This window comes from Melospiza georgiana, chromosome W, assembly GCF_028018845.1.
Source record: "Melospiza georgiana isolate bMelGeo1 chromosome W, bMelGeo1.pri, whole genome shotgun sequence".
Lineage (NCBI taxonomy): Eukaryota > Metazoa > Chordata > Aves > Passeriformes > Passerellidae > Melospiza > Melospiza georgiana.
In genome coordinates, this window is record NC_080464.1 from 20,652,782 (window position 1) to 20,664,396 (window position 11,615).

Below are 11,615 nucleotides of genomic sequence, written 5' to 3' on the forward strand. Positions count from 1 at the left end.
AAAAACCTTGTTAAAAGAAATAATACCCAGATTTGGAGTACCATTAGGATTGTCATCAGATAGGGGTCCGCATTTTATAGCCGGGGTACTGCAGGAATTAGCACGAATGTTAGATATAACCTGGAATTTGCATACCCCCTGGAGACCTCAGTCTAGTGGGCAGGTGGAAAGGATGAATCAAACTCTGAAAGGACAAATCAAAAAGATTTGCCAGGAAGCTAAACTGCACTGGCCTCAAGCTTTGCCTTTGGCCCTACTCAGGATTCGAATTAAACCAAGGGAAAAGGTAGGCATAAGTCCATATGAGATATTATATGGCAAACCATATCATGCAACTGTATTAAAAGGGGAGGTACATGTGAGTGGGGACCAGGCAATTGCAGAGTATGTTATGTCACTTAATAAGATCTTGAATTCTTTAAGAAATACGTTACAGTGGAATAGACCGCTCACGCTGGAGAATTCTGTCCACGACATCTAGCCTGGGGACCAGGTGTACGTCAAGAAGTGGATCACGGATCCGCTACGGGAATCATGGACCGGACCCCACCAGGTGATGATGACGACCTACACGGCGGTGGAGGTCCAGGGGATGGATGCTTGGATCCATTACACCAGGGTAAAGAAGGCACCGTTCCAATGGGAAACCCAGATAGTGTCTCCAACCCGGATGATCTTCCGCACAAAGCCGCCTTCTTAATTATATTACTGCTAGTGATCATGAGACTAGTACCCATTCAAGGGTCTACTCTAGTATAGGTTGAAGAAACAAAGGTTACAGTCATGGAAGGGATGGATATTCAATTAACTTGTGTTATCTTTGATAGCCAGAAAGTTGAGGCCGGTGAAGTTATTGCAATATGGCAACGGGGGGCTGAAAGAAGCCGAGGCAAGATAGGAGTGGTTGGGATCAGGATAAACAACAAGGAAACACGGTACTGAATCTTACCAAGGTAACCACAAACGATACAGGAGAATATACATGTTTAGTCAAAATACGGGATAGTTTTGATTACAAAAGAGTGAGTATGAGGGTTTTGCCATGGACAGGGGATTGTGCTGAAAACATAAAGGTTAATCCAGTATCAATGGCAGTGGACATGTGGGATGGACCACCTCTCAGAATAAATTGTTCCTTCCTAGTAAGATCAAGATATCAAAGGAACCTTTGGGTCAAATGGTGGAAGCAAAATAGGGAACTGACCTGGGACAGAATAGAGGACGGGGCCAGTTGGTGGGGGAAGGAAGGCAAAGGTTGTGGGTGGTCGAGTGTCACTAATCCTAGAATAGGAAATGCATGGTGGAGGCATGACAGAATGATGTTATCCTTACAGAGACATGGTAGAAGGAGTAGACGGGAGGTTAATGATACAATAGAACGAAATACTGAGCAGGAAAACTTAGTGGTAGGATTAATCAGAGATTTTGGGATCATGCAGAATGTGACTAAAATAACAGCTTGCCTGCCATTACCACAGGCTGCAGGTGAACCAATTCCCTGGGGAATAATACCAGTAACCAAAATGCCTGAAACATTCAAGAATGTTTCATGGTCCTGCCAGTCAGTTCCCAAACCAGTAGATGTATGGAGGGATTTGTGTATGACCACTCGGGCTATGACTAGAGAGGAATGTGAAAAGAAATCCAGTCATTATGGTTGGATTCAAAATACCCGGAGGTGTTTAATTGCAACCCCAATAGATGAGCCATGCAATACAGTACGAATAAGAACGAAATCCCAACGAAATGAGATGAGTTGTCAGAATGTCACACAGAATTTTGACACCTGGAATAGTTGGAAGACATTATGGGGACCTAGTGTTTTGGAACACTATAATTACCTTGGGGAAGTACAATGGTGCATCCAATGGTCAGGAGTAAAGAATCAGTCACATTATAGGGCCCTTATCACGTCTACATCTTCCCGAGAGTTCAGACCGCAGAAAGAGGATTGGAATTGTACTGAGGTTTTTACATGTGATACACCGGAAGACCGAATCGGATTGGTACCGGTGAAAATGGCATTAAAGTGGGGATGCGAGTGTAGGGGGTATGATCACACGGTTAGCAGAGAGTCCATGGATGGACCTATAGATTGCAGATATACTACTGTGCATAGCCCTGGAAATCTAGTCTGGGTGTTGGGACACGGACAGTGGACCACACATTTACCTCTAGATGGATCAGTAACACAAATCACCCTAGGGGTTCCCACATTGTGTCCATACTGGAAACAGAATAGACTGATCCAAAGGAAAGGATTCAGAAAGAGGGAAGAATCCCTAGAGGAGCAGTGGCATGAACCTGGCTCAGGAGTACAATTTGGATGGATATTAGAGTCATTATTCCCTCCGGTAGCGACATATCGAAACAGGGAAATGCTCAACAATTTGTTAGGACAGACAGAAAGGTTTGCAGCAGCTACTAAGAAGGGATTTAAAGATCTAAATTTGCAATTGCAAGCTACATCAAGAATGACCCTACAAAACAGAATGGCATTGGATTTGCTACTGTTAAAGGAACATGGAGTTTGTGGTTACCTGAGTAGGAGAATAGATCATTGCTGTGTACACATTCCAAATGTTACACTTGAAGTTGGGAAAGATATTTCTCAACTGGCAGAAGTGGAAACAAAAACCAAGGAAATTGAAAAGGAAGCACAGCATAATTGGATAGGAGCAGTATTTGATTATTTGGGGCTTCACCTGTCTGGCTGGATTAGGTCTGCTATACAGTATGTACTAATGTTTTTAGTATTTTTAGTGACTATATGGATTGTATATAGATGCCTCTTAGGTGTGATCGAAAAGGAAAAGAGGCGATCTCTCCGGTTGCTGAAGGCGATGACCCGCGGGCGGCAGAATGAGGAACACTCCCCACCTCATTATGAAGATGTTACTGTCAATACTGTTGATTGAGTATCCTTGCAGCAGGACTGAAGGATGCTCAAAAGGGGGGAAATGTTGGAAAAGAAATGAAATTTAGCAAAATATTTAATTATAGTGAGTTGTGTGTGAACTGGTTTGTTAAAAAGTAGTTTTGTAGCGATTGAAAGTGTGTGTTGGGTTTTGTGTGTTACCTAGCAGGTAGTCTTAGGGATTTAATAAATAATTAAACTAGTGCAGGAAAGTAAGAATGCTAACCAGTCTGGAGGCAGCATACAATGCTCTTAGAATAAGATAAGCAGAGGATTAATGATCTTGTTTGTGAACCAAGGAATGTATCACAAGGGGTCTGTGACCAGGCAAGGGGAACGGAGGACTGTTTCTTGGAAGCTAGGCAAGGGGAACGGGAAACTGTTTCTTGGAGACTTTGTTGTGAATCGCATGCATAAGAGGGAAGCATCCATATGTGAATTTGGGGGCTTGGACTTTAGAGACGTGAGTCCCCCAGTTCCCCGGGCCCTTAATAAAGCACCCACAAAACTTATCCAAGTTTTGTGTCATTTATCAATCGGGCAAAAAGGGCATGGATACAAAAAAAAAAAAAAAAAAAGAAAATATCCTTCCCAAAGTCAAAGCCATTAAAAGGCATGGCATGCCATCAAGGGCAGGGACAAGCACCAAAGATTCCTCTATTGGTCCCCATTGAAATAGCAAGATTCCCTTTCCCTTCCCGAAAGGAAATGAAATTTCCCTTCGGGAAGGGAAAGGGAATCTTGCGACCCTGAAAAGAAAGCCTTACAAACACTCTGGAAAGGAGATAGGATCAAATGAAATGCAATTGAAAAAACCAGAAAATCGGGAATTTTTGTGTCTTCAAAAAATGTCTACTGATAAAATGAGTTGCATTGCAAAGTACCAACACATGCCAAAACTAAGCTCACCGATGTTGCAAAAGCAGGGGGAAAATTCAACGAGGAGTACACACCATGGGGAGAAAGATATGAGGGACATGGCATGGACAATTAAAAAAAATATAAAAAAAAAAATTTTTTTCCCAAAGTCAACACCATCAAAATGCAGGATGGCCATATGCCAGCAAGGGCAGGCACATGCAGCAAAGCTTGCTAGCACTGATCCCCACTGAAGGCCAAAACAGAAAAGAAGGACCTATGAACACTCTGGAATGGAGACTCCATCAAAGGAATTGCAATTTGAGGAGGAAAAAGAATACTTGGGAAATTTAATGACTCTAAGAAAATGGCCCGGGATTATATCAGGTGCAGTGCAAAACACAAAAACATGCCAAAACTAAGCTCACAGATGTTTCAAAAGCAGGGGAAAACATCAAGGAGGAGGACACAACTTGGAGGGGAAGATATGCGGGACATGACATGGATACATGAAAAAAAGAAAAAAAGAAAAAATCCTTCCCAAAGTCAAAGCCATCAAAAGGCATGGCATGACAGCAAGGGCAGGGAGAAGCACCAAAGATTCCTCTATTGGTCCCCATTGAAATCGCAAGATTCCCTTTCCCTCCCAGAAAAGAAAACTTCGGGAAGGGAAAGGCAATCTTGCGACCCTGAAAAGAAAGCCTTACAAACACTCTGGAAAGGATATAGGATCAAATGAAATGCAATTGAAAAAAACAGAAAATCGGGAAATTTTGTGCCTTCAAAAAAAGGCCTGTGGGGAAATGAGCTGCATTGCAAAGGACCTACACATGCCAAAACTAAGCTCACTGATGTTGCAAAAGCAGGGGGAAAAGTCAACGAGGAGTACACACCATAAGGAGAAAGATATGAGGGACATGGCATGGAGACTTAAAAGAAAAAGAAAAAAAAAATATTTTTCCCAAAGTCTAAGCCATCAAAATGCAGGATGGCCATATGCCTCTGCGACCCTGAAAATTATGCCTTACAAACACTCTGGAAAGCGGAGAGGATCAAATGAAATGCCATTGAAAAAATTCCTGTGGCAGGGAGTGACAGGCGAGCTCATGAACATCCACGAAACGCACAATGATTCCAAGACTCAAGGTGCCAACACTGCCAAGTCAGTCTGGTTTGATAGTACAAAGAGTCTCGTGCAATCTGCCATCCACAAGTGGGGAATCCGAGTTTTGTTTGCCAGGGAAAAAGGCGGTGGATTGTGTTGCACGGCCTGGGGCTGCTAGTGGCCGGCTGGCTCCTGACAATCCACGATACACAGGATGGTTCCCAGAACCAAGGTGGCAACACTGCCAAGTCGGGCTGGTTTGATAGTACCAAGTGACTCCTCCAATCTGCCATGCGGAAGCGGGGTAGCTGAATTTTGTTTGCTAGATAAACGGGCCGAGGTTTTTTTTCAGGGTGGGTGGTTCAGAGTGGCTGGCTGGCTCCTGAAAATCCACGATACGCAGTATGGTTCCCATATCCAAGGTGGCACCAGTGCCTAGTCGGGCTGGTTTGATAGTACCAAGTGGCTCCTGCCATCTGCCATCAAGAAGCGGGGCAGGTGAGTTTTCTTTTCAGGGAAACGGGCCGAGGTTTTTTTCTGGGGGCCTATAACAGGGAGTGGCTAGCTGGGTCCTGAAAATCTACAATAGGCACGATCGTTTCCAGACCAAAGGTGGTGCCAGTGCCAAGTCAGGCTGGTTTAAAGGTGCCAAGTGGGTCCTGCAATGTTCCATGCAGAAGCAGGGCAGCTGAGTTTTGTTTACCAGGGAAAAGGGCCCTGATTTGTATTTGGGGGCCTGTGGCTGAGAGTGGCCGGCTGGCCCCTGAAAATCCACGATAGGCAGGATGATTCCCAGACTCAAAGTGGTAACAGTGTCAAGTCGGGCTGGTTTGATAGTACCAAGTGGCTCCTGCTGAGACGAAGTGGAGATCCATTCTGAATTAAGTGAAGTGCCGGGAAGAGGTGAGAGGTCTGTAGGGCCAAAAGCTGAAGGAAAGGCCGCATTCCAGAGACAGCAAAGAGATAGAGAAATGAAAACAGAAATTACCGCAAGGTCGATCTGCCCCAGACCTAAGAATTCCTCTAATAAAGAAGAACTAGTGCTAACTGTCACGCAGAATGAATATGTATGAACTTATTGTGAAACTGTATGCATATGCATTTGGGAGGGGGATAAAAGAAGACCCGAGGTCTTCAGAAGTACGCTTGCCTATTGAAGAAGCTTGCGTCCGGCACGTGTTGTAATAAAGCATACCGAACTTTACAACTTTTACGAAGTTGTGAGGTTTTTTCTTTTCTCCGCAAAACATTCTTGGCGAGCCAGCCAGGAGAAGGAGATACTTTTCGTCTCCATCTCTGTCCCCGCAGGGGCAGGGAGGGGACCGACGGACTCTTAGGCGCGCCCCAGGATTTTCCTGGTGGGGCTCCGCTCGTCTCGGCTTGCCTCCTGCTGAGACAGACAAGGACCTGCTGGCCTGCGGAGGAAGATACGGTATGTACTGAGGGGCCCCCGGGGGGGAGAAAGAAGAGCAAAAGAGTAAATCACCCAGAGACCCAGAGACGTCTGGCATCAGCTGATAGAGCAGCTGAGTTCAGCTGATAGAGCAGCTGAAAACCGTATTAGAGACGGGATTCATTGATTCTGATAGAGCGGAACCACTAGCAGCTCTGGGGGTGGGCTGGGTGAACCCGTGTATGCGTGTATTGGGGTCCATTGTTCTGATAGGGCAGAGCTGGACCCGCGTATGTTTTCTTTGCCTGTGTGTGTGAGTAGTGTCCAGACACTGTGTGGCTGTATGTTGCATTGTGTGATCAGCGCGCTGTGTTTGTAATCGTGCAAGTGTATAAAGTGTATGTTGTATAAAAGAGAGCAGATCCATAGTGCTCTACTGTGCGGGGGGGGAGTCCTACCCGCCGCCGGAGAGGCAGAGTAAGTGCCGGCCGAAGCAGGCTGCGCAGGGGGGGGAAGCCCTACCCGCCGCTGGAGAGGCTGAGTAAACATCAGCCGGAGCAGGCTGTGGGGGCGGGGAGCGCCCGACAGAGAAAACAGAGGAAAATAGAGTAAACTGTAGAAAAGTGGGTGAGAACGGTTGTTGAATAAAGGTGGTAAATTGTGGTGTAAGTTGTGTACACTCTCACCGTGGCTAGACGAACCCGAGGGGTTCCTCTGCCTCAGTAGTTTAGACTCGACCCCTGGGAGTTTGTGAATCCAGTGAATTATTAGATAGATAGGGGAGAGGAACGAGTTCATTTAGAAGGGCTCTACCAGACTTCAGCTGGCACTCTCGTAAGTCTAGACTAAGAACAGCTTGCCGTAGAAGATTTAGAGCTCCCTGTAATAAATGGAATAGCTTGCCTTTGCGGGAAATTTCCAGTAGCCTTTGGTGCATCAAGGAGCTAGCACGCTGCGTAGGTATTATTAGAGTGCATAGTTTGTGGGAAACGCTAGTATTGCTGTTCCAGCAGGCGACGGGGCACTTGCCCCAAGTGTAAGTTAGAAGTTTCTCATCGAACTGATTCAGAGTCTAAGATCTTAAAGTTTTTGTGTAGAAAATCGCATCTAGTACCTGCCACTTAGAGTGTGTGGGAGGAGGACTGGGAAGCTACTGTGAAGTCCTGTGAAAAGAGATTTGAGTAGAAGCGAGAGAGGGCAAGAAAGAAATAATGAGAACCAACCAGAGCAAGGAAGTTCCACGAGCTAGCCCCTTAGAGTGCATCTTGGCCCACTAGAAAGAAATCACTAGCCGGGGGGGCTCTGGGAATAAAAAAGATTTAATCCAGTATTGCACACACTAGTGGCCCTTGTACAAGTTAAGAGACAGAGCAAAGTGGCCACCCACTAGAACCCTAGACTATAATACTTTACTGCAGTTAATGTTGTTTTTAAGACGGGAAAGTAAATGAGATGAGGTTTCATATGCTGATATGTTTTTGTTTTAAGGAATCACCAAGAGTGGCAAAAGGACTGTGAGATTAAATCACCCTCAGACCCACTGGTCTTGGCCCTCGAAAAAGATAACAAGGCAAAGAGAGAGCAAATCAAACGCTGTTTTTCAGCATGCAGTATAAGACAACGGTGTATGAGATCGGATAAGGTCTATCGTTCTGAGGAGCAAGAACGAGACTCATTTGAGTAAGTGAAAGGTCCTCCAGCTCCTCCCCAGGGGGGGGAGGCAGAAGAAGTTGAAGCTGAAACCGAAGATGAAGAGGAAGGGAACTTCCCCAAAAAGGAGGAAGACTCAAGTAGAGAGAGCACATCTACTAGAACCCACCCTACGCGTGAGAGTCCAATTGCATCTAGAACTAAGAGGCAAGTAGTGCTACAAGCCCCTCTGCGACAGGCAGTGGGACCAGAAGAGACCAAATTGATGATCAAAGTGCCATTTACCACCCTTGATTTAGAAGCATGAGAAAAGATTGCAAGGAATTATCTTGTTGACCCAATACTCACTGCCAAACGCTTACAATATGTTATCAAACAACACAATCCAGACTGGGCTGACATCCAGCTGCTACTAGATGCTTTCACTGAGACTGAGAAACAGCTGATCTTAAAGACAGCAGAGAATTTAGCAGAAAATTACTGTAAGGCCACACAGCTGGATGTAAAAGAACATTTCCCCCTCCAAGATCCAGAATGAGATCCTAATGTGTCGGCAGAAGTAAAGAAATTAACAGAGTATCAAGAGTAGATAGCAACAAGAGTAGAAAGAGCTATTCCAAAAACCATAAACTAGTCTGCCTTATATTCCCTTAAGCAGGGGCCTTCTGAGACTCCATCTGAATTCCTAGAGCGTTTGAGAGATGCTATGCGTCGTCATACATCATTAGATCCGGAGTCTGAGATAGGGATAAATCAACTAGTTAATTCATTTTTAGAGCAGTCTGCTAGAGATATCAGACGTAAACTTCAGAAAATTCGGAGACCAGATAAGAAGAATCTCGAAGCCTTGTTAGAAGAAGCCTAGAGAGTATTTAGTAACCGAGAAGAAAGATATAAACAGAGAATGAAAAGGTTAGTGGCAGTGGTACAGGAAGAAAGGCAAAAGAAATACAACCAGAGACCGCCGAGACAGGGACCACCTCGGCTAGACAAGAACCAGTGTGCAATCTGCAAAAGAATTGGTCACTAGAAAGACCAATGCCCAGAACGAAAAAGGAGTAACCAGCAGATGGCTGCACGCGTACAAGACAACTGAAGAAGACCGAGAGATTCTACCCCAGCGGATCCACTAGTTATAACAATGAAGCTGGAAGAAGAAGGGAGAAGAGTAGAATTTTTAGTTGACATGGGAGCTACATATTCAGTTCTAAATAAAGCTTTAGTACCTGTAGAAAATGATTATGTTGTAGTGCAGGAGGCAACTATCCAGTCTGAAAGAGCATATTTTTGTAAACCTTTGAAGTATAAATTAGGAAAACAATAGAGTATTCATAAATTCTTGTACATGCCTAACTCACCAAGAGCACTCTTAGAGAGAGATTTATTAGAACAGTTACAAGCAACCATTACATTCAAAAAGAGAGAAATTACTCTGGAAGTAAATGATCAAAAATACATAGAGTTATTAAGTTTAACTCTGACAGCTATTGGCATTAAAGAAGAAATTGATGAAGAAATACTGAGTCAAGTATTTCCTGAAGTGTGAGCCTCTGATGTGCCAAGGAGGGTGAAAAATGCATCTCCCATAATAATCAAACTCAAAGAGGAGGCGCAACCAGTGAAAATCAAGCAGTACCCCCTAAAGAAAGAAGATAAAGAAGGAATCAGCCCAATAATTGAAAATTTTCTGCAGTTAAGATTACTGAAAGAATGCCAATCTGATTTCAATACCCCCATCTTACCTGTTCAGAAACCTTATGGGTCATACCAGATAGTACAAGATTTGAGAGCTCTCAATAAAATAACAGAAGATCTGTATCCAGTAGTAGCCAATCCATACACTTTATTAACTTGCCTAACACCTGAGCTAACCTAGTTTACTGTTTTAGATCTAAAAGATGCCTTCTTTTGCCTCCCCATCCATGAAGCCAGCCAAAAAATTTTTGCATTTGAATAGGAAAGCCCTAAGAGTGGGCGCAAAACCCAGCTCACATAGACCAGACTACCCCAAAGCTAGAAAAATTCCCCTACTTTGTTCAGAGAGCAACTTGCAAAAGATCTGGAGTCCTGAGAAGCTCCACAAGAAGAAGGAAAGCTTTTGCAGTATGTAGACGACCTTCTAGTGGCCACTCAGACGAAAGAAGCATGTGTGGCCTAGACGGTAAGCCTTTTAAATTTCCTAAAACTCCAAAAATACAGAGTATCGAAAAAAAAGACGCAAATAGTAAAACAGAAAGTTATCTACCTGAGGTACGAAGTGAGTGCTGAGCAACAGACTTTAGAGCAAGCTCGCAAAGAAGCCATATGCCAGATCCCAAAACCCCAGACCGTAAAAGAGCTCCGAACCTTCTTAAGCATGGCAGGATGGTGCCGGATGTGGGTCTATAATTATAAACTGCTTGTCAGACCCCTCTATGCTCTGATTGCCGATAGAAGCAGAGATCTCCAGTAGACAAAAGAAGCAACACGAGCCTTTCACCAGCTGAAGAATGCTCTCATGTCAGCTCCAGCTTTAAGACTTCCAGATGTGAGTAAACCATTCTTCCTATTTTCCCATGAGAAACAGAGAATTGCCCTGAGAATACTGGCTCAAGACTTAAGTCCATACCGAAAGGCAGTTGCCTACCTCTCTAAACAACTAGATGCAACAGCCAAAGGATGGCCAAGTTGCCTCAGAGCTGTAGCAGCAGTTGTGCTAAACATTCAAGAAGCACGCAAGTTTACCCTGAGACAAAAATTGACTGTGCTAGTGTCCCACACTATATCTGCAGTACTAAAAGTAAAGAGTAGCCACTAGCTTTCGCCACAGAGATTTCTGAAATACCAAGCCATCATAGTAGAGCAAGATGATGTAGAGATCGTGGTGACTAATATTGTCAACCCAGCTTCCTTTCTCAGTAGAAACCAAAGAGAAGCAGTACACCATGATTGCCTAGAGACCATCGAAGCGACCTACTTCAGCCGCCCAGACTTAAAAGACACCCCTCTAGAAGATGCAGAAACCTAGTTCACTGACGGGAGCAGCTATGTTACCAATGAGAAGCGACATGCTGAGTATGCAGTGACCACCTACAGAGAAGTAATAGAGTCTAGACCCTTACCAACAAGTACCTCCGCGCAGAAAGCTGAGATAATTGCCCTGACCGGTGCCTTAGAAAAGACAAAAAAGAAGATAAACATCTACACAGACTCGAGGTACGCATTCAGAGTTGTACATGCACATAGGGCCATCTAGAAAGAGAGAAGACTGCTTACCTCACAGAGAAAGAACATCAAACATGCACAAGAAATAATCCAGCCGCTAGAAGCAGTTCAGCTGCCTGAAAAAGTAGCAATTATGCATATTAAAGCACACCAAAAAGTGAGCTCAGAATTAGAAGAAAGAAATGAGCTAGCAGATAGAGAGGCAAAAAAAGCAGCAAAAGGTGAAGTAGCTACTGAAGGAGCCCTTATTCCAGATAGACAAATCTCCCTTGAAAGTAAGCCAGAATACAACAAGAGAGATAAATTAATTGAAGATCAAAAAGAGACATATAACCAAGAAGAGTAGGCTACCATTGAAAAGAAGCTAGTAATCCCTTCCCATCTATTGTAGTCACTAGTAAGAGAAGAACACCAGAAAACGCACTAGAGAATAGATGCCCTATACACCTATCTGATTGAAAGAATTGTTGCTAAGAATTTATATGCCA